This window comes from Cyanistes caeruleus, chromosome 6, assembly GCF_971803275.1.
Source record: "Cyanistes caeruleus chromosome 6, bCyaCae1.hap1.1, whole genome shotgun sequence".
Lineage (NCBI taxonomy): Eukaryota > Metazoa > Chordata > Aves > Passeriformes > Paridae > Cyanistes > Cyanistes caeruleus.
In genome coordinates, this window is record NC_141706.1 from 65,733,437 (window position 1) to 65,760,245 (window position 26,809).

A 26,809-nucleotide genomic window follows, 5' to 3' on the forward strand; every position below is an offset into this window, starting at 1 on the left:
TTCGGATGCACTTGAAATGTGAAGTGGGACTGCAGTTTATCCATACTCTTGTTTTTCTGCTAATGTGCTCAAAATGGGGTTTACTTGGAAAATGTGCTTTCTTCAGCAGAACTGGAGTCTTCATCTAAACAGTCTTTCCCAATCTAAGCAGGATAGTAAGTGGAAACGGAGGTTATTCCTCTATTAATCTCCTGTGTGGCTCAGTAAAAGCTCTGGCAACTTCTTGTGTGATTTTCCTGTGTCAAATGGGAAAAACTTTTATACTTTCTAGTCCTCACTTCTGTACTTCAGTCCCAAGCCCAAATTTCCTTTGCTGTCAGCTGCCGCCTTTGTTCCCTTTGAAGCGCCATCCTGAAACCCGGGGAGATTTGAGCTGCGTTTTTGTGCTTTGTTGTCTCACCTGCTCCAGTTCCAACAGCTTGGAACGGGCGAGCAAGGCAGAGCAGCAGCCTTCTGGAAAGGCTCAGATTTGGGAAACCTCTGGTAGCACTACAGGGACTGCAGAGCTCCTTGGCAAAGCCACATATCCCCAGCGTCCGAGTGACTTCCAGGCACTCCTAAGGCTCTCTGAGAGTGCTCCAGAGATCCTGCTTGGCTGCCCAACAGGCTCAGTGTGACAGCAACACTTTCTGCCATCTCTCTTTGATCCACAAAACCACCCCAATCCAGCTGCTGCAGAAAACTGTAGCTTTTTTTCTGTAGCTTTGGAGAGACAGAACAAAGTTTATCCCTTTATAAGGAGAAGAGGCTTTTTGGGTGTCAGAGACAAGTTTAAAATATGGGATAAAACTGTGTCTCAGTTATAAGTCTATTCAAGGGATGGGAATACTGGCTCTATTTCTAGAAGGAGCATTTTCCACTGAGCCTGTGATTCCATAGTAGTTTAAGCCAAAATAAATTGGTGTGCTGTGATCTAGTGCTACCCCTAACCTCTACTTGCACATTCCCACTCCCATCTCCTTCCCTCTCTGTTCTGTGCCTGTAGCTGTGGATGGGGCAGGGCTGCTCCCCACATGCAGGGAGGTTTGCAGGGTGGCAGGAGGGCAGGGCAGAGGTGCTGTGTTTCTGTAACACCCAAAAGCTAAGTCACCACCTGGCCAAAAATTCTGGGAACTTGTGGCCTGCCTTAATCAAATCCACATGTCCAAACAGGAAGCCACTCAGTGCTGTTCTGCAGTTCCATGGGCAGCCTGGGATGGAGAGAGGGGAAGATACTGTTGAGTATTTTTCCTAGCTCTCCCACTAATTTATGCTCTTTCTGACCTTTGGCAAAACAATTTAATTTGCAGATGTCCAAACTGTACAATGGGGCTATCAATACATTTCATCCCATAGGAAACTTGCTCAGTGACACTCTGTGAGCCAAAACATCTGAGATCCCTGGACAGAAAGTGCTTCTGTATCGCTGTAATTATGATTTTGTTTGTTATTGCGTGTTTGCAAACATGGGGCAAGAAGTCTGAGAAAATACCATAAATCAAGAACTCTGGAAAAATGTCCAAAGGAAATATATCCTTTGGACATTACTTTCATTCTGGAGTTTGTAAATAGTGGAGTCCATATTAGAAAAAATATTTTTCTGCATTCTGTTGTCACTGAAACTGTGGGGAAAACAGAGTGACATCTTGTCCCCATGTAAAAATATTGAGATCAAAATAAAAAATGGCTTATCATTTTTTCCACCTTGATTCTTTTCTTCAGGGGGAAAAAAAAAAGAATGTTACAGGGAACCCAGAGCATTACCCTGTCTGGGCTGTGCTGCATGGGACTAATGCAAAACTGAATCACAGAGTCAAGGAATGATTTGGATTGGAAGGGACATTAAAGACCATCTTCTTCTAACCCAAGATCCATAAGATCCAGTAGAGAAGAATAAAGTAAGGGGAGCCCAGCCAAGCACCTCTGCTGGTCCCGACTGTTGGAGTTTATCAGGGTCTGAACTCAAGTCTGGGCTTTGTGACCGTCATGAGAAAGGTAGAGCAGGTTACCAATAATGGAAACACTCAGAAAAACAGTTTTGTTTCCTGTTTAAATGTTTCTGCTCTCACACATGTGCAGCCAGGGCGTTTCCATGGGCAGCACTGCTGGAAGCCTGCTTCCTCCTCCCGCATCTGGGCTGACAGTCAGGAGTGAATGCGGGAGACCAGGTTGACAAAGAGCTGAGTATTATCCTGAGGATAAATGAGTTAACCCATCACTGCAAACACTGTGCTGGCGGATTTTAGTGCAATTAGCTCCACAAATACCAAGACATGCAGTCTGCAACCAGACTAAAAGGTCTCCTAAACAATTAGGGGACCACGGCCCCATGGACCCCTGTCATGCACATTAATGTCACTGGCCTTAGTAAGGGGGATGTGTGTGCTTTGATGCCAGGGGAATCCAGGGTTTGACGGCCCCATAAACTTCATCCCATTTTTGGTCCCACGACTCAGTGGCATTTTATTTACTGCACCTAATAACATTTAGTTAATAAACACGTACAGGTTGGAGAGAAGGTCTAGTGTGAGCTTAATTACCTCAACTCTCTGCCTTCTCTTTTGTTATGTACATCATGGATACTTGACAGCATTAACATTCCTGGAATTGTATCTGCCATCCTTTGTAAAAGGATTGAATACTACTAGTTCGGGCTCGTGGGGCATTTGTGTCTCCAACAACAGCTTAATTATGGACATTGTTTACTAATCAGTATTAAATTGACAGACTATGAGGGCTAATCTGGAGATTAACACAATAGCTTGTTTTCATTTTGTTCTTCTAGCAGTTTATTGAATGCAAGATTTAAAACAAGACCCTTTTGTGAGCTTTACCTTCCCCATCACGGCTGTGTGAGTGGAAAGATCTGTGCATTTCCTTTCTGTAACTTTAGAGTTTGGGTACAAACATTTTGCTCAATATCTAAGAGCAACCATAAAAATATATTTGTTGTATTGGATGTAAAAGCAGTACAGGGTGTCCTTTCTATAGGATCAGCAGCTCACAAATCTTTGGGCTCATTTTAAGCCTCCTGTTTGTTCTGTTTCACAGACTACACAGAGTATCATCACTCAAACAAATGCCAACAGACCCCAGGCCTCAAGGAGTAATTTGTGTAGTGAGAAGATCTGATGTCACTGTGTGCAAAGTCATTCAGTGAAAGCTGTGGGCACCTCTGGGCCATCTGTTTTGCCCATACAAATTATGGAATTCCCTGCTAGTTCTGATTTCCCTGTGAAGAATTTCCAATGCTGGCCATGAAATCTGCCCAGAGCTGAGTTTGTTCTGCACAGGCAGGTGCCTGTTTGATCATGAGGAATATAAGGGTTTGTTTAGGGAAGGACACACATGTGAGAGTGTTTTACACACATTGTGTGTCTGCTCTTGTCTGACTGCAGCACCGGTGATTTACAGCCATGACACTGATCTGACATGTCAAGTTTCCAAAATATTCACATCTGTATTCCACTCGGATTTTCCAAACTGCTGAAAACACCTTGGGTTTTGTAGTCTGGGAATCTTTGCTTCCTGCAGGATTACTTATCTGATTAAGTATAAATGGATGAAAACTCACTTAGTAATAATGAGATAATATTTTTCTAGTCTCTTACTTCCTCCAAGGGCGATGTAGAGTGGAAGAAAGTGATGCCATGCTGCACTTCACAACACCAGTGACAGTGGGAGAGTGATAAAACAACCAGGAGCAAGAGGAAAAGAGCTGTTACTTCCCTCTGTCCCACACGTGGCAATTCTCCTATGCAAAGTTTAATGACAGTGTGGCACTCCAAATTACATTAAGGAGCAACAGTCATTTTACTCATGGTAAGAAATATGACAAATCCAGCAAAAAATCTGACAAATATTTCTGAACTGCCCAGCAGAGTGTCTCCAAAGTCAGCGCTCTTCTTGTCCATGCTCTCCTTATGCTGGAAGTAATTAGTATAAAAACCCTAATCTCTTTTTTGCATCCGAGCCACGCGGTATAATCCAGCCTTTCAGAAGGATAAATCAGTATTTCTGAGCTCACTTGGATTTCATGTAAACAATGAAGGGCTAATTCAATAAAATGGCTTTGACCCATCAAAATCTACCTTTGGGAGCTGTACTGCAGGCTGGGAGTCCACATGGGGTGTTGTACATTCAGGAGTCTTCAAATCTGCCTCTTTGGGGAATAGCTCAGAGTGCAGATGGACCAGCCCGAAGGAGAGACACTTGTGAGACATTTTGCACCTTTCTTTTTGAGTCATTCTTAAAGAATTTTCTTGTCAAATACAATATGAGACTTTTCTGATTTATTTACAAGTCTTGGGAAAAAAAGAAGGAAGAAAGTGACTGCTTTTTTTTCAATTTTTAAAATTTTTGATTTTAAGCTTCTTTAGAGGACTTTAGTTTTCAGGAAACATTAAAGATTTCTACTGTCTGTCTCCTAAAAAAAAAAAAAAAAAATCACAAGAATGATATTAAAATTGAGGCATTCATATGCATTTGTTGGTTTCTGAAAATTGAAGATAGAGGTCTCCAAACATTTCAGCTCACAGCCTCTGACAAGTCTCCCAAAAGAAGTGTAGGCGTCTGCACAGTGAGCTTAAGACCATGGCAAATAGGGTCTTTTATGGTTCTGCTGCTGACTCCTTAAAAATTGTCTGTTAATCACAGGTTGAAAGTGGTGTAAAAGATTGGTTATTGTAGCACAGGCAAGTTTTATTTACATTTTACTTTTGCTCTTTGCTGGGGTTGGGAGGTGTCTCTGCCCATGGCAGGGGATTGGAACTACATGGATTTTAAAGTCCTTTCCAATCCAAACCATTCTGGGATTACATGATTGTGTGGCTGCTCATTTACACAGGAGCAGCAAGGTTTTACAAACTGATTCATTTTGACTTCATAGCTGTGAATACAAATACATAAACCAGGTATTTTAACTATTACACAGGTTAACCACTCTGCTCTCTGGATCCACCTTTTTGGCAGTTATTTATATTCAGTCCTTTTTAAGCAACAGTTTTGAAAGGGTGGGCACTCCAGTGTTTTCCTGGGACTCTTGGGAAGCTGATAAAGTTTACCAGTTAATCCAATAAAGCCAAGTCTGTTGCATCAGACCACATCAGGCAGATCAGTTTACACTCTGTCTTTTAAAGCAGGTCTTTGTTTATTTTTTTAAAGAAGTACCTGCTACCTGTACATGTGCTCTCCAGGCAGGAGGGACCACCCCACTGATCATCTATTTCCAGCCCCTGTTTCTGTAGGCCATGGAATGTTTCTTGGAAGCTGGATTAAAGTGTTGAGTATCTGGTCTTTCTTAAAGGCTAAGAAGAACAAAGCCAAATTCTGTACTAATGTGTTCTGATATTTTATAATGGTTATTACAAGAAAATGAGTTTTTGTTTTAGAGCTGAATTCACCTGTCTCCATGCAGCCACTGGAATTTTGTTATATTTCCATTAGATCAAGAAGTTCCTGACTCTCAGGCCACTTCTCCATGCATTAAACTCAAAAACTGAACTTCTTAAGGCTCTTATTATAAGCTTTCCTTTTCAAGAACTGAATATTTTTGGACTCCTTCTTTGAATACTTGAGGAATATTCCAATCTCCTTCAAAGCCTGAGCACCAGAACAAAGCAGCTGCTCTAACAGATGTCTAATAGATGTGTACAGAAGCATTATTGCATTTGTTTTTATTTCATAGATGTCTTATGATCAAATGAACTATTGTTTTTTTGCCACAGCATCTCAGAGATTTGTGCCTGTCCATTTCCCCTTACAGCTTTCCAAGTCTCTCTCCCATCTGATGGCAAAACCTACATGTTATATTTCAATATATATTAAATTGGCCAAGTCACACATCCATGGTAATACAGTTTTTCTTGCTATCTACTACAGACAGAGTTAAAAGCAGCTTTTTTCACACCCTGATGACAACTGGATGCACATTACTGCTCCCTTAGACCTTTAGAAGCATTCAGGCTTGTGTATTTCTGTACATTCTCTGACAACCTAACAGGTAAGTGGCTGCAAGAACCCCAAATACTCTCTGGTTCCACCTTTCTTTGCAGAAGGAGATGTAACCACTGGTTAAATGACCTATCCCCAAGTTTCAGCTGTGTAATCCTTCCTTCTTCAGGGAGTGGAGGAAAGAGAAGGAGGTTTCTAACACCTCCTTTTTACTACTTTTGCTATTAGAACATAGAGGTTTCTAAACTTAATCTCTCTCAAACTACAACACCCTAAAATGCCTTTAGACATTGTCTTCTAGGTTTTGCTGTGCCAGTTGAAGATATTATTATCCTCAGCTATTCTTTACCACTGGCACATAAAGATTCCTTCTTCCCAGCACATCAAAAAACGAGCCAGATTAGATCAGACTGTGTGTCCAAACAGTTTTAGTTTCTCTAAACCAGAACTGCCTCAGCAGCACACTCACCTCTGCTTCTCCTTCTCCTGTCTTCCCACAGTCTTTAGTTGCTATCAGACTGTGCAGTGAGGCAGCTTGGAGAAGGCAAATCCATTAATAATTACTCACTTTTTGTTAGGGTTAAGACACAACCACATTTGGTTTCTTTTATAATGCAGGGAGGAATCTCTTGAGAGTAATCCAGACCACCAAAATTCTGATTTTCTTCCTCTCCTTTTAGGAAAGCCGAGGATACAGTTATATGATACAGTTGAGCTGACCTAACATCTTGCCCTGCTGTTGAAAGAGGCAGTTCTGCTCCTCCCCACTTCTCACTCCACAGTATCATGATTATCCCATTCTCAGCCTCCATTTACTCAGTTTGGTAAGAGATTCTCAGCCCATCTTCCAGGAGGTTGTTAACCCACCGTGTGAGACTAAAACCCCTGTTCTCTGTAAAAGTTGTTGCACTGTGTAACAAAACCAGTTTTCCCCTCCTTCACTGCTTTCTTAAGGAGCTAAACTTTCACTTACTGTTCTTGGCCTTGCTTGGGGAATTTTCTGAGAGTTCCTTTATAAACCCTTTTCTGCAGTCTGCCGGGAGCTCTGGGATGGTGCCTGGTGTAATATCATGGATGTCATTGTGGATTCTACTCAAAGAAGTACAGCTGGACTTGATGATGTTAGAGGTCTTTTCCAACCTTAATGATTTTGGAATGCTATATTATCCTTCCTGAACTTGGAATCTTCCATGTTCATTCGTGTAATAATATGTTGCCTTCATTCCTGGAAAACTACTGATTTTCTTATTTTCTGTCTTTTGTCTCTTTCAGGAGACTAATCAGTCTCCTTTATGGGATTCTCAGTCAGGACTGAGAAATTTAGGGTTATGTCTCTGACTCCTGAAGTCTGTCTGTTTTGAGCCAGTGGCAATTCTCAAACAGCTCCTCCTGCTCATTCTTCAAATGAGCAATTTCTTCATATGTCTACAGTGTCAGGTACAATTAAATACACCTAAGGATAAAGATGTCGGGCTTCCTCCTTGCTCTGACATGTTTTCAGTCATCTTTTGTTTCCTTGTCTATGGTTTTTATGTGGTTCCTCTGGGAGGAGAGAGTGCAGGAGGCCCTGTGCAGTGATTTGGAACTATCAATGTGGAAAGATGCTTCTCTTGGACTCAGACTTTCTCCTCCACCTGAGCTATTACTTGGTACTTCATAAAGGCAAACCCATGTCTCTTTTGAAGGAGAAATCAAAATTTGAACATCCAGTGTAGTAGCATAAGCTGATGATCCTCTGTCCATCTGTGTTGCTGATGGGAAACTCTGCAAAGCAAATACTTGAGCTCAGCTCTGGGAATATTCTTAGAAATCCCATGGCCAACCAATTGCCTTTCACACTCTGTACTCCCTCGGTACCATCCCTTGGCAAAGGGTTGCAAATAAGCTTAGGAAATCAGTCAGAACCTAAAGTTCTGACCAACACATCCTTGTTCCTGATGCCAGCTACTCAAGAATCCTAGAAGCAATCACACAAACCCCCAAAAGACCCTGAGGGTGGGCTTTGCACAGACTCCAAATGTGATGCTGCTGCAGGGGCATCACAGAGCTGCCAAGTCATACCAGGACCCCTCAGCTGTGACTGCCTGCTTGTATCACTCACTGTTGACCATGAGGAGTCAGGGGTTGATAACTTTGTTGCAGGCCAATGTTCCTTTGTTTCCTGCTTTTCTCAAAGCTCTGTCTGTGCCCAGATGAAGCCAAAGCTGTTTAAATTACTGTCAGTCATAGAGATGCAAATGTCCATTGGGCTTTTTATTGGATTTTCCCATCTATAACTCCACCTTTTCCTTGAGCAAAGGAAGCAGTGAGGGAGGAAAGGAGCTGCCCTACGTTAATTAGAGACTCTGCTTTTCCCAGTGACAGACTATCACTAATTACAACACATCAGTGACCCCCCACTTGCCTCAGTGCTGCTGCTTGGTGAGCTAATGAGGGGGAGAGGAGGAGCTGGAGCAAGAGGCTGTCCTGAGTGGTTTGAAGTGGTGTGGGGAGTATTTACTTCACCCTAAAATGGAGTTTGAGCTATGAGATTGGGGTTTGCAACAACTATACTGCTATGTTCTTGTGACTTAATATTAAAGATGCTACAGATGCTTAAATTAATGAATAAACTTTGCAGCATGTCCTTGTCTTTGAGTGGAAGGAGGCCTGTCCCCATTCCTTGTTTGTGTGCAGATGACCTGCTCCACCTCATTAGCTCTGCAGTGCTGGTTGGTGTGCTGGGAAGGATGATCCTGAAAGATCCACCCATCTGAAAGGGATGAAGAGCGGCAGCTCAGACAAAGCTGCCATCCCTGCTTCCCCCACAGGAACTGATTCTTTGAGGGCACAGGAACAGGGATGCAAAGGAGCAAAAAGCTTCCATTTCCCTTGTGAAATGAATGAGAATGTTCCTGCTCTGATTTTTTAAATCATGCACATGCACTTAATATTAAACCATATTCTATAATCAACAGTCCAGGCCCTGATTTGAGTTAAATAGTCCTCGGCTGGGGAGCTGACCTTCCCATTCCTGTGGCATTTGAAACTGCCAGCTGCTGAGTTATTTTAGGTGTTTTTTCAAGAACACAATGCACAGCTAGATCCAATGATCAGCCCCTGAAGGAAGTGCTGTCCTCTTTAGTTTTGTACAATTATAAATTTAAAAGACTTTTGATCCTTTAAAAAACTCCCCTCTAGCTGGATGAAAAATACCCCTTTCCTGAAAGGTAATATAAATGGCAAACTAACCAGTCAACTAAAGTAGTAGATTTACATTTTTCAGAATTCTCTAATTCACTTCAGCTCTCCAAACCTGATATTTAAAAAAGGTGTTACTATAATTCAAAACAATTCAGCAAATTTTGCCAGATTATGTGGTTTAAACAATATACCTTATCTCTGCTGACACCAGTGAGATTTGACTATTTATTCGAAGGCACTACAATATTTTTCTGTTGATTTGGGGATATTATAAAATATGTAGTTAAATTAAAATTATTCTTAAGAACCTAAATTAGTTAAATGTCAGTATCTGCTAGGCTCAATACCATTAAAAGGGAGAATCACACATTTAGGAGGGATCCAGAGAATCAAGTTCAGGGTGAAATGAACTTTTCTTGTCTGTAAAGCAGTTGTTGAAGTCTCAGGAAGAGAGGTTTGTACTGGGAATGCTGTTGGCATAGTGATAACCATCAAACTGAATGGACTCTTGGAAAGAACAACACTTGATAACAGCTGTGTTTGCATTAAGCATTTTTAGAGTTCAGTTCAGAGCAGTTTTGCACCATATATGTAGAATTTTTATGCAGAATTTGCATACAGAAAGCATGGAATGCTCTTTACTGGGTAAATTATTTGCTTCTGCTATTTATTACACTCCCCCCCCACTCCCCCATCCCCTGGGCACACGTGGCTGCAAGGATTTGAGTTAGTAGAGAAAACAGGTGTGCCTGGTCAGAAGAGCAAAAAAGCAAGTATTCAAGGGAAAAGTAGGATTTTTGTTTGGAGAGAGATGTATAAAGCAGCCCTCCCTCTGGGTCCAGCTAAAGTGACCTTTTGGCAAGAGTGAATCAAGGCACAGATAGCTGGGCTGTATTTACCTCAGCTAATGCAGATGCTTTAATTCTCTCCTTATTTGGCAAAGCATTTAAGTACAACCTTAAGTCAGGAATATTGCTGTACCAGGCTTACTCTCTCCTCTCAGAGAAAAGGATTCCTCTAGATGCTTCTTCAGGTCATCAATGCCATGAGCCATATCCTCTCACTTTAGAGAAACCACAGGGAACTTGCATGATAAAACTGAAACAGTCCAACACCTCATTTCAGGGGACAGGAGCATTCTTACTCCTCTTCCTCGCCCTTCTTCCCAATGAAGTGAATAATTTTCCTCTGTGGCAGCTGTTCCCATGCTTACCCAGACTGCATAGTAAAAGCTGATTCAACTCACAAATCTGTAAGAAAATAATCTTTTTTCTTTGGTCAGGTGTAGCAAAAACATTCCTGCAGGCTGAGGGAATCCATCCGAGGTCAGGGGAGTGCCAGGGAGCACATACGGAATACTGCAATGTGATGGATTCTTTCCTTCCAGCAGAAAGAAAATTGTCTCCTGTTTTCCAAGAATAAAGTAAACCAAAAAATTTGACTTCTGCTTTCCAAAAGGCCAAGCATCAAGTAATCTGGTCTAATGGAAGGTACCCTTGCTTGTGGCAGTGGGATTAGAACTAGATGATCCATAAGGTCCCTTCCAATCCAAACCATTCTGTGATCCTGTGATCCTGTGAACCTGTGGTTCTGTGATCCTGTGATCCTGTGGTTCTGTGATCCTGTGGTTCTGTGATCCTGTGATCGTGTGGTTCTGTGATCCTGTGGTTCTGTGATTCTGGGATCCTGTGGTTCTGTGATTCTGGGATCCTGTGATCACAGCCCAGTGCCCCACAGCCCTCAAGCCTCACCTCATGTTTTCCCTGGGTTTGGATTCAGAAGTGGAGATACAGCTTCCTTGGAGTTATTTCTGGCAACAGTGTTTTTCCATGAGCCTCATAACAACTGAAGGTGAAGCTCCCAGAGTGGTGTAGGTCCTATGTACCTCCTGCTCCCAGGACAGAATAACCTGAATGTATTGGAATTTGTTGTTGGAATTTGGCTCAAACACTAAAAATATTCTTTTCCCCTTGAAATGATTCTGATTTTAATGACCCAAAGTGTTAATTACATGAATTCTATTTATCATGTGTAAGATATCATCTCTGTCAGCTGCTGCCATTAACCCCATTTTGGGTCATCTCCTCTTCAGAGGGTGCCTGAGACACTGAGCTGGTCCCACCTGACCTGCACAGCCCATGATATCTCAAATGTCCTGTGATTCACTGATTTCACCTGTGTCTGAGGAAACCTGACCATTTTTCTTTCCTTCTAAGGGAGAGGTCCAATGAGTAATAGCAAGCATCATCAACTGTTTTGGTATTTTTGCTTTTCTAATCATGAAAGGAGTGGAAACCACCAGAAACTGATGGGACTGTGCTCCAATCCAGAGTTCCTTGTTCTCTTAAACTGGAGTTTCAGCCCAGCTTATTTCTTTAGTCTTCCTTCAGTACCACACAGGGGTGGAGGTGACAGTAGGTGCCACTTGGAGTCTAATGTCCCCAGAGCTGAGACATTCCCTGTCCCAAGAGGCTGAACACTGGTACATAATCAGATTTCCTTGTGGAGCAAAAGTAAACTTATCTTCCATGTTCTTCCTTTGTGTGCTCTCCAAACAAGGCTTCATGATTTTAAAAGAAGGATTCTGGGCTAAGAGAGAGCTGTGCACTTTTGGAAACATCTTTTTTTATTTTTATTCAGTCTGAGAACAGAATTCATCTCATAAGGCTGCATTTCATGTGGAGGGAAGCAGCTGTATTCCCATGGTTTGAAAGGGATGGAGTGTCTATGGGGTAGGACCTCCCCACTCTTAGTGTCGCTTTCCAAGTGCTTAGAATTCCTTACAAATTACAGTCTTTTGTGGTACAGAAAACTGTGCTATTTTAACCGATTGGAGGGGTGGTGGTGCTGAGAATTATTTTCTTACTGTGCTTGATGGTTTGTTTAGGCTTCTGTCCTGCACCAGAACCTGAAGGAAGGGACCCTTCCAGGCCCAGTGGGACTCCCTGTTCTCTATCACATCCTGAAGTGTGGCTTCACATATAAAATCCACTGTCAGCTGCAGCACCTCCATATACTTAAACTGATCAAACAGAATAAAGAAAAGGAGTTACCAGATATAAATCCCAGAACACTGATAGTTCCTGAGAAGTGGGCAGGTGCCAGTGTTCATTTCAGGTGGTAAAATGATAGTTAAATCTCAGATCACTTGAATCCAATAGGAATTGTGAAAAAGAAACAAAACAAAATAAGAAAAAACCACACATGAGGAAATAGTTTCCAAGATGAAAAACATTTCAGTTTACACTAAAGAGACAATAAGCAAATTATTGACTGCAAGAATCCCATTTTCAGGAGGCTGTGAAAAGTGTCAGTAGAAGGGTCCAGAGATCAAAAGGAGCCAAAAATGTTAACAGATCTTCCTGAGAACAAGAATGTGGCAGCAGGAAACTTAGCAGAGCCACCAGGGTGACAGCATGGAGGGCAGAGAGACCTACATACTCTGTAGGGTAATTTAAAGAATTTGGCCCTCCCTGCTCAAAGCCAAAAGAGCTGAGAGCTGGCAGCGAGCAGCAGTAAGCCCTGGGGAACTGCTAAGCAGCTGTATTGCATATATTGTTTTTAAGATTTGTTTTCTCAGAATAGTTTGGTTACAAGACCTGCCCAGAGTCTGTAGATCTGGGGTTTTCCCACTGATAGTGGAAAAAAACAAGTAGCATCCTCAGAGCAAAGTATTTTTACTTAGAGCCTGACTCTATGTATCATCTGTGAATCAAATGTTTTTCTGTCTTAAAAAAATATCTTTACCACCCAGTTTTTCAAAATTACAGTGAATTCTCACAGCTTTTTCCACAATTCACGTGTGTATCCATCTCTTCATTCACACAAATCCAGCTTAAATAATAAATTCATGCATAAATACAGGTGAGTGTCATTTGTGTAAGACCTTTTGAGTTAAGGTGCGATGGGAGAGCAGTACATGGACTTGATGTCAGGAATCTGTCAGGAATAAATGTTACTGATAATAAATTATCATATATATTAATAAGAAACAGCATTGCCTTTGTTTCTGCTCTTCTATTATTTCCTTAATTTTCATCCATACTATGTCCTAACAAATACAGTATTTATTCTGAAAAAATCTCTGCAGTGTTCTGTCCTTTAGAGGAAGAGCAAACTCCTTGAACTGAGGGTAAGAATGTATTAGAGGCAGGAGAAAGTTACTGGAGTAGAAGTAGGTGTTTCCCAAAGATATGCTGCTGTGGGAGTTGAAAGAGGAAAAGAATTTGCTGCAGTCTTGTGAGAAACAAACACCCCTTGGGATAATCCAAACTAATAAACCCTTTCTTTTACACTATTAAGAAATTTCTTCCTACATTCTTAATGTACCACATTTCCTGGTGCTAATGATGTGGGTACTTCTTTCCTCAAATGTGTCATTCCCATTACACTTCTACTCAATAAAATCTCATTTCTTCCCTTAAGATACAAAGGATCACAAGCAACAGGAAACAATTCTGTATTTTGGAAGACGTCAAACTCCATTACTGTGTCCCACATAATTTAATAAAATAATAAAGTTTTTCCTCTGACTTTTGACATGTTTATTAGTGTAAAATGTCCAATTAGAAGCTGTGTTACCAAGATGGGCTCAAAACACTCACATGCTCTGTGTTATATCCCAAAATGCAGAGATAAGTAACTTTCTAGTCATTATCCTGCATTATTCTTATTTATCTCCAGGCATGAAGAGCAAAAGCTCATACAAATAGAAAACAGAACAGCTGCTTTCTTTAAGGATGTGTCCCACAACTGAAATCCCAGCTGTAATTCTGATGTGCAAAGAAGAGAATCCCACCTCGTGAAGGTGCTGCTCTTTTGAAGAAGTTCTGCTTCCCCGAAGAACTGTGCACATGGGGAAGGATTATTTTCTTTGCCCTGGGCACCTACAGAACACAGCCTGTTACCCAGATAGTTGGCAAGAAAACATTATCTTCAAGATCACTTCTGTTGAACTGATAGGAATTGTGTCACTGCCTTCAGTGGGACCTGGATCAGGCCCTAATCTGTTCAAGAAATACCAGGGCCATGCCTGTTTTCCCTCCTGGCCCCACTTTTGGCTCTTCTCCCCACTCCACTGTTTATGCTTCCTCAGGCTGGGCTGGTTGGATTGCAGCAGCACAGACAGGATCCCTCTGACCCAGCACTGTGTTGCAGGTTTTTGCTCAGCCAGCTCCTCCAATTATTAAGGGAATAGCCTCAAAGAATCTAAGGAATCACAGATATTCTAGGGGGGAAAAAAATCTGTTGGCTGCAAGTGAGTGTGTAGAGAAGGAAAAGAATGATCTAACATCTTGATTCAACATGTCTGTTATATCAATCATTTTCTGTGAGTGGGTAGCAAAGATATGATCTAATAGGTGCAGGATTCTTATTTCCTGTGACAAGCTGAGCATGCCTTTTGGGTGAGATCAGAATGTTTTTATTTTGGTTTATTCACCAAATATTTTTATCAGCTAACTTCAATGGTAATGTGGGAAAAAGCTTAGAAGTCATGTTTCAAACTATATAAATCTCTTTAAGATCTTACAGTTCTCTTACTAAGCTTTATGGTATATATTCTCTAAAATTTTCTAGTGATGTGTTAATTTTCTTCCTGTGTTGCCCAAGCTCAGATTCATCTTTAGATATAAAAGTTATTATTTTCCTTCAGGAAAATGCAACTAATAATAGTGCAATCATCCTCAGAGTTTGCTTCTCTCACATTCAAGAAAAACAGATGAATTAGAGTGAAATGACAATTGCCATCATCTGCTCTGGAAATCAGTGGTGTATTTACAGTGATTAGCAGCTGGATTGACATCCACAATCATATTTAGGCATCTCAGTATGCATAGATTTCCCTGGGAATTCAGACACATAATTAGGATTTGGTTTGATTATCTCTGTGCACCTGGCTCTCTGCCTGGTATGAAGTGTTAGCAGGATCAGCCCCCTCAGCTCATATGCTCAAATCTGCCATGATCCTTCTGTAGGCAAGGCCATGTGCTCCCCAGTGACTCCAGTGGAGTCAGGAGAGCCTGGAGGCTGCTTCTGTGCAGCTCATTTTGGAATCTAAGTTTTATTACAAATGAAGAGCTTTCCATCTTTTTTTTTCTTTTTTTTTTTTAATGCCTGTGTAGTGATTTCTTTGCCTTTAAGGTATCACAGAAGCAGAAGGGTAATAAGAGTAGGTTAGCAAAATACAAGATACAGCAAGGAATTGTTTTGGTAATCAACTTTAAAGGACTGGGACACTGAGTTTCCTTCAAGGCTGGTTCCTTTCCCTCCCTGGATAACCATTAGTGCTTTCTGTAGGCAGCACAGACAGTGTTAAGCCAATGCAAACATTTCCTCTGGGAAAGGTTTGGAGTGACTTGAAGGCAAGTGTCCAGAAAGCAAAGTTGTAGCTGATATATCCCACGCAGGAACCAAAGAGCTCCCAGCACCAACCAGTCCTGCACTGCCCTTGCCAAGCCATGGCCTTGCATCTGCCTGTATTAAAAGATGTGTAAATAGACAAAAGAGCTTCAACCACCAAATAATCCACATCAAATTCATGGATTTACAAATCCTTACTGTTATTCTTTCCTTCACCCGGCTTTGTGTCACTGGCAATCTTTAGCAGCAGCAATGCTGCCTCTTCCTCTGAACTGTGGAGTGTGATTCAATGGCACTGTTCACAGTGAGATCCCTGTGCTATTACCTGTGCACCCCTGGGAGTTCCCAGACTCTATTCTTTGAACCTTTGGATTTGATTTTTCATGTGGAGTGTTTTCTTGACTATGTTCATGCCATAAATTGGGTGTTGAATTAAGTTTTATAAAGTACTATTTGAAAACTGACATTGTGTGAAGTGTGCCTTGCAGATTTTTTTTGATTTATTCTGTCAGCTCCACTACTTTTAACCAAAAAATTTTACAAACATAGAATTCCAGAATGGTTTGGACTGAAAGGAACCTTAAAGCTCATCTCTTTCCAACCCTCTGCCATGGGCAGGGACACCTTCCACTATCCCAGGTTGCTCCAAGACCTGTCCAAACTGGCCTGGAACACTTCTAGGGATGGGGCAGCCACAGCTCCTCTGGTTATGAAATCATGAAATAATTTTAAGAATTTAAGGCTTGTATTCCATTTCATCAAGAGGATTGATATGATCTAGGTTATGAACCTTTGGCTTTAGAACTGAGTGCATCTCCTCACAACCTTGTAATAAACTTGTGATAGTCTTGCCTGGAACTGATACTGTGTTCATCCTTCTGTAGTTACCCACAGTGTCCAAGTTTTATATAAATTAATTTATATAAATTAATTTATGTACATTCCTTGCTTTTGCAAGAATTCTTGAATAAAAACTGTACAAGCTCAGAGTTCCTTGAGCAGTTCTTCAAACTCTTAAGGGTAAAGTGTCTCATATTTGAATCCAGGTAACCCTGTGGTAACTGGAACATCAGGGAACTGGAGTGAGGATCAAGAAACTGCCTCTGTATGGAACAACCCTGTGTAATCTGCTGCTTTCTGCGCCACATCCAGGACCCAAAATGGCTTCAGCAAAAGGTGTTGTAGCCTTGACCAGCTTCTACCAGGCTTCTCTCTTTGTGCCATGGCTTGGAAAGGAGCCTGTGTAAGACTGGTGACGTCTACACCAAAAATGAGCTTCCTTTCCAAGGCTTGGGAACCAAAACTTGCCAGAAGGTAAGAGATAGATAGATAGATAGATAGATAGATAGATAGATAGATAGATAGATAGATAATGAGAGAATTCTTTCCTATATTTTCCTCTCCTTTGACATTGTTTACCAGCTCATCTTTGCATTTTGAGAGTTCCAAGTTCAACTATTTTGCTGTTTAACACTTTCTGCAGACAGTAAGAAACCAAACTTCAGCTTCATCTCTAAACAGTTAATGCACATTTCCAGAGGAGACATCTGAGAGAAACGTGCACTATCTTTATAAAGAAAAAAAGGAGAAGCCCACTCAACAATTACTTTTCAAGACAAACATTTAGGCAGTTTGCCAGAAAAACATAAAATGCTGTCCCTCATCTGCAATGTGCATCTTGCTCTTGCAGCTTGTCTCAGTGACTACTTTCAGGCCTTTGAATAGAACCTAGAAAAAGTTGTATTTCAAGGAATACCCCTGGAAAGCTTTGATTCATTGCTTGTGTTCAGGATTTGTGAGATGAACTGTAATTGCATATGTTATTACTCTTGCAATATTTTGTATTACATTACTGCACGTTTATAGACCAAAACTTTACAGACAGATAGAAAGCAGTCTGAGAAGGAGGGGAGACATAAATCAAGGTATAAAACTGCCCTGAATAATATTTTATGTTTTGCTATATTGACCTGGAATTACAGGATAAAGACATTTTCCACTGGTGCCCTGTTCTTTTCTTGCTTTCCCTGTGTGTGTTTCAGGTTTGTTGGAGTTCTCCATTAAATCCAGAATTTGTATCAAATGAGCTGCAGTGTGCTGCAGCACAGAAAGGTTTCAAAGCAACAATTACTCTATTATTTCACCAGAGATTACCTGTTTGAAAGGAAACCCACACTGAATCCTTTCTGACCTGGTCCTTATTGTGATACTGATAACAAGCCACACTTTCCAGTCTTTATCTTACCTCCTACAGGGTAATCTTTTCTTCTGGAGCTTAATTCTGCTAATAGCACCCTTGACTGGTTGCCAGACAACAAACACAAGCAGGTGAAAACTGAATGGCTCCAGTCTGACCACTGATAACTCGTAGAGACTTTTTATTCTCAGAATTCCCTCCAAAATATCCAACTTGACCAGTGGATAATCAATTGCATTCCTTGTATGCGTCTCCCTCCTTCAGACTGGTTATTCTTTGAAAGAAATTGTGATGATCTTTTCTACAGTTTCAGATTCTTTTCTTTTCCTCTCCTCCAAACAACAGTAAATAGTAATTCCAGATGGTAGAAATTACTTTTAAATTAAAGCAGTTAATACAGGGTGCGTATGCTTATCTAATTCTCCTGTTTTAAGTGGTAACAATATGATGGAAATGGGAAAAACTGATGTACACTTAAGGTATGCAAAATAGCTTGAGATTGTAAAATGCTTTTTTCCTCCCCTTTCCTGATTTACTGTCCATGAAAAAGAATTATAGACTCCTGAAGAAAACAGAAGTTTTTATTTGCTGAACTCAATAGGCAGCTTTCTGGGGACTTGAACTCTGCAAAGTGCTGAAAAAAAGATTACTGCATTCCACGGACAATTTCTCTGTTTGAACCAAATGGGAGGGATGACAGGGTGCTGTGCTCTGCCTTTCTGCTTCCTGAGGAAAACCTCAGATTGTTCATTGTTCCTCTGCTGTGTGTATGTAAAAGCACATCCTTAAAAACTTTGCTGAATTATGTATTTGAGCCTGGATTTAGCTTTGGTTGTGGATGTCACATCCCTGGAAGTATTCAAGGCCAGGTTGGATGGGGAAACCTGATCTAGTGAGTGGCATCCCTACCCATGGTAGGGGATTGGAACTGGATGATCTTCAAGGTCCTGTCCAGCCCAAACCATTCCATTATTCTATGCTTGTGTGATGTAACCAGTTCTTTTTAAAAGCAACGGGTTTAGAAGATGCACAGCACCTTGCAACTCTCAGACCACAAACCAAAACCATTATCACAAGGAGAATGGTGTAAATGGACCTGAAATCGGTGAATGTGCTTTAACTTAACACCAGCTGGAGGTTTGGTGGGCATTCATTTGCTTTTTCCAAAGTGTTTTTGCCTTCACTATTTGCGTATATGATTATAAGGTAACTAGTTAGTTCTAAGGGGGAATATGGTAGGCTTCACTGGAAAATATAAAAGTATCCACTGTTCCTTCAGGGAAATCATTTTAATAGATAACAGCATGTTGTACAATGTTTCATCAGTGATATTTAGATCTAAATTAGGAGCAGTTGTGAGATGGGTTGCCGATTTTCTTGTGATAAAAGGGAAATAGTTCAAGAAATATAGACCAGATGTTATCTTAATCCAATCCTCATGTACAAGAGCACACTATGAGACAGTAATAATAGTCCCTTCTACCTGTTTCTAATTTTCCTGCTCTGAAACACCCCCTGTGAAAAATAGATTAAACCAACACATCATTTATGAATCGGCACTAGCGGGTTGGAGCTTGGATGGAATGCAGCATGCGTGGCACCGACCAGAGGGTGCAGCCACCAGATTTTGATCCATGTTTAAAAATGCTCCTTTGACAGTAATGTTTCAGACAGCAGCTCTCAGTGATTTAAAAGGAGAGTAGCCAGTTTGGGTTTGAATCAGGTTTTTGGTTCAGCATATCCCTACACAGTTTCAAATTTGTCATCAGTGTTTCTGGGCAGTATATGTTATACAATCCTCAGCAGGCCAAAAAAACAGGGGATTGATCCTCAGCTGCTGTAAATCAACACTGATCCACTGATTTAGATGGAACTACACTGATTTGTACCATCTCATGGTCTGGACAAAGTGTATTAACTTTCCCCATGAAAATCCTCCCCAACAAAAAGCTCCATTCACAGTCCTACTGCATAAGCAGAAACTAATGTGTCTCTGTTCTCGTAATAATGTTTAATACCTGCATCATTTCCTACTTGCTGGGGCAGTCGAAACATTACTCTTTGCATTGACGTAAGAGGCCGAGTGCTGCGCATTTGTAATATTTGGGACAGCTTTTTCCATAGCTCCCTGCCTGAGCTCAAGCATTTTGCTGGAATATTCATGTCTCTTGGCATTTTCATGCCAAGAAGGCTTTTGGGCAGCTCTCTAGAAACTCAGGAGACAAGACTTTTATTTTCCTTTGAGGAATGCAGGAATATGAAAATAATTTATTCCTCAATATTCAGAACTGTAAGAACTACTGGAAGAGGGTTTTTTCACTGGAAATAGCAATAACTGTGAGGATACCAACAACAGTGTTAATTAGACTGCTTTATCTAGGCCAGACACCCTCACATTTTAGAATATTCCAAGTTGTTTAGCAAGCAGAGTAAAATCCTGTTTTCCAGATTGGATATTTTCATATTTCTATGAACAGAGGAAACAAGAGCAGGCAATGAGACAATTAATCTTCAGAGACAGCCCACACAGCTGGCTGGCTGCTGCAAGGATTCTGCAAGGACAGAACTAAAGTTTTCCTTTTGAAGTTAATTCCTTTGCTACTCTTTTATTTTTAAGAGAATGTATATGTACAAGAGAGCTGGAGAGGGACTTTGGACAAAGGATGGAAGGACAGGACAAGAGGGAATGGCTTTCCACTGGAAAGGTTAGATGGGATATTGGGAAGGAATTGTTCCCTGTGAGGGTGTTGAGGCCCTGGCACAGGGTGCCCAGAGAAGCTCTGGCTGCCCCTGGATCCCTGGAACTGCTCCAGGCCAGGTTGGATGGGGCTTGGAGCAACCTGGTCTGGTGGAAAGTTGGAATTAGATGTTCTTTAAACCCCTTTCAGCCCTAACCATTCTGGGATTCTTCTGGCCCTTCAGAGCCATTCTTTTTGGCACATTTTTGCCCAATTATCTTTAAAGCTGTTGAAAGAAGATATCCCACATCCAGAAAACACCAGAGGGGTGAATCCCTTTGCAATGCTATACCATGGAATCCCAGAATAGTTTGGGTTGGAAGGAACATGAAAGCTCATCTCGTTACATCCCTGCCATGGCAGGGACACACCTCTGCTGCCTCAGCACTCTCCCAGCCAGGAATTCCTTCCCAATATCCCACCTAAGCCTGCCTCTAGCAGTGGGAAGCCATTCCTTCATGCCCTGTCACTACATCCCTGGTCCAAAGTCCTCTCCAGCTCTCTTGGAGCCCTTTAGGCCCTGGAATGGGCTCTGAGCTCTCCCTGGTGCATTCTCCAGGTGAACACTCCAAGCTCTCCCAGGCTGGCTCCAGAGCACAGGGGCTCCAGAGGTTGTGTGCTCTCACTGAAGAGCTGGATTCCCCTTAAAGATTCATAATCCCACTGTCCATCTATAAAGACCCGTGGGTGATGTATCAACAAATTAGGGAAAAAGAGGTCAATATTTCTGAAGGGGAGAGTATTTTTATTATGTTTTAACCATGAATCCAACAGCTGTCATTTTATTTATGTCTGTACTTCAAGGCCCTACTTACCTTTCGAGGGTCCAGATTTGTTTGGCTCTGTGCAAATCCATTCAGGGAAATTGTCATGAATCAGCCAGTGTACTAAAATGAGGCAGGTGGATCAACAGAAACAGGAGGCAATGGGATCATAAAGGAACAGGACCAGAAGATGTAAAAATAGAGTCCAAGTTACCACATGCCCTGAACTGCTCACATCAGTGAGAAAGCTGTAATTTGGGATAAGAGTGCTTCAGATGGAAAACTTGATGGATTAAAGTAGTTAATGAGAGAATAAGATGAGAAGAAGAAAGATGTGGAGTGGCTGAAATATAGGGAAGAAAATCCACCTGTGGATTGGGGAAGTTTGAGAGGCCACAGCAGCAGAGCTGAATACACACAAGTGATCAAAATGCAAAGTGCAGGTTAGAGATCTTGGTGCTAAAAGGCACTGGTGGTGGTGCTGGTAGTGGGGTACGTAGGTTAATACTGAAAGTGTGTTATTAGTAATGACCAAAGACCTTTAGCCTCCTGTCCAAAATCCTTTTTTACTGTATAGAACGGGAAAGTAAACTCGATCATGTTGGGCTATTTAGTAAGCTATTAGTGCATTCATCTTTTCATCATTTGACAGGTGGAAGTAGTAGTCCAGCTTTTAGTTTTAATTATAAGGGATTCCAGATGTAGAATAGGACATAAATTAAAACCAGATCTACTCATATGTCTTTTCAAAGTAAGCCAGCTTCAAGGTATCTGCTTTTCATTTCAAAATGTTATTAAAGCTATTACTAAGAAATTCATAGTCTTAGCATGCTCCAATAATTGACACCTTTAAAGTGACTAAACAGATTTAGAGTGTGCAGAAAAGTAAATTTGTCTTAGAGAATGACTCTAATCATCCATTTACATAGAACGGACAAATCAGTGTTTGTGTTGGGAATGGCTGGGCGAGCAGCCGGTCCCGATGGCTCTCGCTGCCTCCTCCTCCTCTGCCTGGCCTGGCTGCTGGGTGTTAGCTTGTTTCCATGATTGTGCTACTAGGCAAAGGAAGATAAAGAATTAAAGGTTGATCCAAAGCCAGTGAAAGTCAACGGGAGTCTTTTGATGAGCTTTCCATCACAGTCTCCTCCTCTCATGTTGAGTTATGTTACATTATGTTGGAAGTAGCATTTTTTTTAAAAAAGAAAATTAAATCCAGAGCCACTTTTTTTTTTTTTTCCCAGTGATAGTGTTCTTAAATCCCTAACTGTGTAAGGAAACCTGCAGGTCCCTTTCTAAAATGCCTTGCTTTCCCCAAGACCTATTTATCTGCTGATACGTTACAACCATGCAAATAACGCTGTACATCTGACTTCATAAAAAGTCTGAGGTTTCCAATAATTAGAATGATAGCTGGCAAGTCTGATAAATTAGAGAAATAACTTGTTTGGTGTAAACTGAGCCTGTTTCTGAGGCAGAAATGTTAGGCTTTTATCCTCTGGAGTGTGATTGAAAGGGTGAGAAGTTAATTTGGCAGCTTCGCTTCTATGGTTTCATAATGTTTCTCCTCCCCCCTCCCCTCAGCTTCAGGGAAGGACTGTGATTTCAGTACTTTGCGCCTGCCCTCATACAAGGCAAGAGCATGACCCGAAACGAAACCCCTCTCCCCAGGGCACATCCTGAGCAGTAACAGCTTGGCTCAAGTGTTTCTTATGAACAGCCGTCCAGAGCACTTGATCTAAATCATGCCATTTCCTTCACAGTATGGCACAGTTAACAAGTCAGTGCATCAACACAATCTGCAGATGGCAGTTCAAAAGGTGCACGTTCCCCAGCAAGATAAAGGGCAATGAGTTCCATGGGTTAGCTCATTACTTGGATTCAGGCAGGGGCTCCGTAGGGGTGTGAGGGAGGAAAAGGGGGCAGGCAAACCTTGAGAATGCATGTCTACACAAATAAAGGCAGCGTTGCAAGAAGCATGTTATTGAAGTAAAGTGCAAACAGCTTGCAGAGCATGGCTTCCTTCAGAGGTGGCTTGTTTCGCCTCTGAAAAACAAGAGGAGAAGGGGAGTGAAGCCAGTGGCAGCATGCAGACTTCATTTATCCACAAGGCCTGGCAAATAGGACACCATCCCCTAATCGGAGCTTCAAAATTCACAAGAGGCCAGCAAGTGTCAGCCAGGTCTGGGGCTCGTGGTTGCTCTGCAACCTCAAGGACTCGGGGCTCTGAGCAACCTGGTCCAGTGAAAGTTGCCCTGCAGAGCAGTTGGAACTCAATCATCCTGAAGGTCTCCTCCAAGCCAAACCATTCTAGGATTCTATAATTCCATCCTGCTTGGGAAGGAACCTGTTTTCTGGAGCATTGCAGAAGGGCTTCTAGAGAGCAGTGTGCACTCCTGCACAAATTACATTAGAACTAAACATCCAGTGAAGAATCTCTGAGACATATTAGTTCTTTAGACTTCAAAACAACCTTAAATTGGAACCATATTGCTGGAATACTTCTTAGCTAACATTTATATTACTTCAGTTACCAAATCCAGACTAAGTCCCAGGACTCGGCAGGGGAGAACATAATATATTAGGAAGTAAGATGGGGGTGTGCACTTCTGGCCTCCTATTTTATATAAATGTACAAAAAGTTTCCTTACACTAGCAAGGAAATGACTACAAGGCCCTAAAATGCCGATTTCTAGCGGCAAACGAGGGAAGTCCGCTGCCCCTCCTCCCCTCTCTCCCCTGACCATTCTGTGTGTGCCATGCCTTGGGGATAGTTTGGATTACTTGGAGTAAGACTATTGCATAGGAGCTCAGGTATCAGAGCAGATAATTATACACATATAGTGAGATACAGCAAAGGTCTCAGTGAATTGTCAGAGGATGAGATACATCTCGGGAGACCAAACAAGCCTCCCCTATACTGATCTTTGTAAATGAATCTCTTTGGGAACTATCAAGATGGTGCTTTACCACGATTTTCACTGCTGAGGAAAAAGGAACTCTTCCAAACTGTTTGTTTTCCAGGTTGTATCAAAAGCTGGCGAGGGAAGATTTTTTTCCTTTCTGTGCTTATGTTGGTTTGAATGCCCTGAAAGGCGCTAACATATGTGCTGAGCTCGGAGTTCCTGCAGCAGGGAAGTTCAGGGCAGGTTCGGCAGGAGAGGAACTGTAACCCCCCTCCTTTTCCCTCCCCATAACTCCAAATCTACAAAGGCTGACTTTCCGGTGAACTCCCTGGTCTCCACCGCAATTCTTTTGGAGAAACAGTGCTAAAACTGGGAAGGGCAAGCCCTGAGTGGCTGCTAGGCAGAGGTGTGTTGAACTAAGGTCATTCCTTGTGTAATTTGATTGATTTAGTAGAGTTATGCCAGAGAGAAATTTGGCTTTGGGCTTTTGGGCGATGTGTCATGTTTCTTTACGTAACTTATCGAACAGGTGCTTAGCAACAGCATCTTCCGCTGGTTTATCCAGAAACCTTCACTTTTCTTTCATTTTCTCTTCTTTAATATCCTTCCAAGTTGTGCTAAGCTTAAAACTGAGCCATGACTTCAGGCTGTGCCTCACTAGGACGTGTAGGGATGCAGCAAATTTCACCAAGCCCTGTATCCATTTCTTTTTTGCCACAGTGCCTGGTAATTGCTGTTTTTCTCCATTCAGTGTGATAAACGAAGGATAAAGAGCTGTGAGTCTCAAAGATTGTTATGGATTTGGTGAGTTCAACTTTAAGCTAAAGGAGCTGAACTTCATTTCATTAAGAATGTTACAACTTCTTCTGAGACTGGCAGAAAACAAATTATCTTTGCTGTTTCAACATGGTGCTGCACAATGCTGTGCTGAGCAGTGTGTGTCCCAGGGTTGTAAGAAATTTTGTATTTTCTATCCCTTTTCCAATCTCTCTTGGGAAGGCATGAAGAAGGGGAGATGAGCAATCCTTGTGCTCAGCCTTTTCTGTGTAGAAGCACAAAGTCAGGTGCCCTCTGTGCTCTGTGTTGTTTCTGGTGTGGAGAATAACTGGTGTTGATGGCAGAGGGCTTCATTAATGAGATCTGTGGCATCCAAACCCTGCTTAATCTCATCTCTGTGACTGTACCCTTCACAAGCACTTCTTGCAGCCTTGTAAAATACACGTTTGTTTGTCAGGTGTAACTTACAAAAAGGATTATATGACATGGTTGGTTGTAACAGCAGGAAGCAGAATACGGTGAATTAAGTCCCTTCCATCCTCATCTTCCTGTGATTTCCCTCTAATGATGAATGTCAGAGAAGGCTGTGGGTTATTCTGGTAGTTCTTACTGATCAGTGTGCTCATATTTCTTAGAATTGCAGTGGAAATCTCTGGTGTTATGTTGAAACAATCTCAGATCCTCACAGTGCCTTTGTCCTCCAGAAAACATTCTGCATCTTTATAATGAAATATTTGGGTTATGATTGCATAGAGAAGCCCCAGAAATGGGGGACTCTGGTGTGCAAGGAGTCATATACTAAGATATGAAATAAAGAGATTGATCTCATGCAGGCAGTCAGCAGCAGGGCACACAGACCTGGCTCTCCTGCCTCCCAGTCCATGCTTTCATCGTGAAATCACTCAGTTCTTTCAGCTGGATCTCCAGGCTCTGTTCTTAGCACTGTAGTTTCTCTGTCCCTCATGGAAACCCCAGGGCTGGGCTTCACAGACTCTCTGCAATTCTATCCCTTTGGACTGTAATTGATTTGGAGTCAGGTGGTGGTGTAACATAACCCGTATGGAATCTGCTGGTGAAGTTTATGGCCATTCAGCTAAAAAAAAAAAAAAAAAAGAAAAAAAAAAAAAGAGAGGAATATAGAGGAGAATAGGAAGTGAATTGAGTTTGAGTTCTGGGATGTGAAGCTGTGCTGTTTCCCAGCCCAAAGAGAAACACATAGAGGCTTTGGGTGTGGAGAAATCTATGACCAGTTCATTCACCACAGTCCTGCTCAGCCTGTGTAAATACAGAAGAACCTACAGAGAAATCCCTGTCCCCAGATGTGGTCAGCCCTTGGACCAGTGTGGAAAAGCAGAGAATTGCAGAGGGAATGCATAGAATACTTAAAGAAATTTAAAAATTAAAAAAAAAAAAAAAAATCCAATTGTTTGCTCTACAGTGCCTGATTGTGTGACTGTAGTACATTTTTTGAAGTCTGTGTCCCCTTGCCCAAGTCTCCAGAGCTTTTGTGTAGTAAAGGATATTCCAGTGTGACTCCTAGGTGTCTTAAGGCACTGCAGGCAGCCTCATGTTGTCTGCAGATTTGAACAACAGATTCTAGATTGACAGTCTTGAACTGAACTCTCACAATCTCCATTGACAGCACTGGATTTTCTGATTTGGCTAATTCATCTGGGATGAGAGATGAGACGCCAAAAAAAATCGTTCTTTCTGTGACAAAATCACACTTTTCTCAAGGTTTTGTAGAGGTTTCAAGACATTATTCCAGGTGCAAAAACTTCTAGAAAAGATTTGTTACCCAGCTGGTGGGTTTCCCCTCTGAGCTACACTGAACATACCAATAGTCTTACGTGATAAGCATTATGTGACAATATTATGTGGTGAATATGTGATAAAACAAGGCTGTAAGTTTGTCCAGGTATTGCTGAAATCACAATAGTGAAAAAGGCAGCTGTG

General features: G+C 41.7%; 1 protein-coding gene across 1 annotated transcript in view; it reads left to right on the plus strand.

Annotated features, from left to right (window-relative positions):
* BMP4 (bone morphogenetic protein 4) overlaps positions 1-26,809 on the plus strand; it is a 177,484-nt gene that overhangs the window by 32,887 nt on the left and 117,788 nt on the right. Inside the window, exons 9-10 of the mRNA XM_086892270.1 lie at positions 3,583-3,801; positions 5,860-5,980. The gene's annotated coding sequence lies outside the window, so the exon portion shown is untranslated. The remainder of the gene's footprint in view (positions 1-3,582; positions 3,802-5,859; positions 5,981-26,809) is intronic.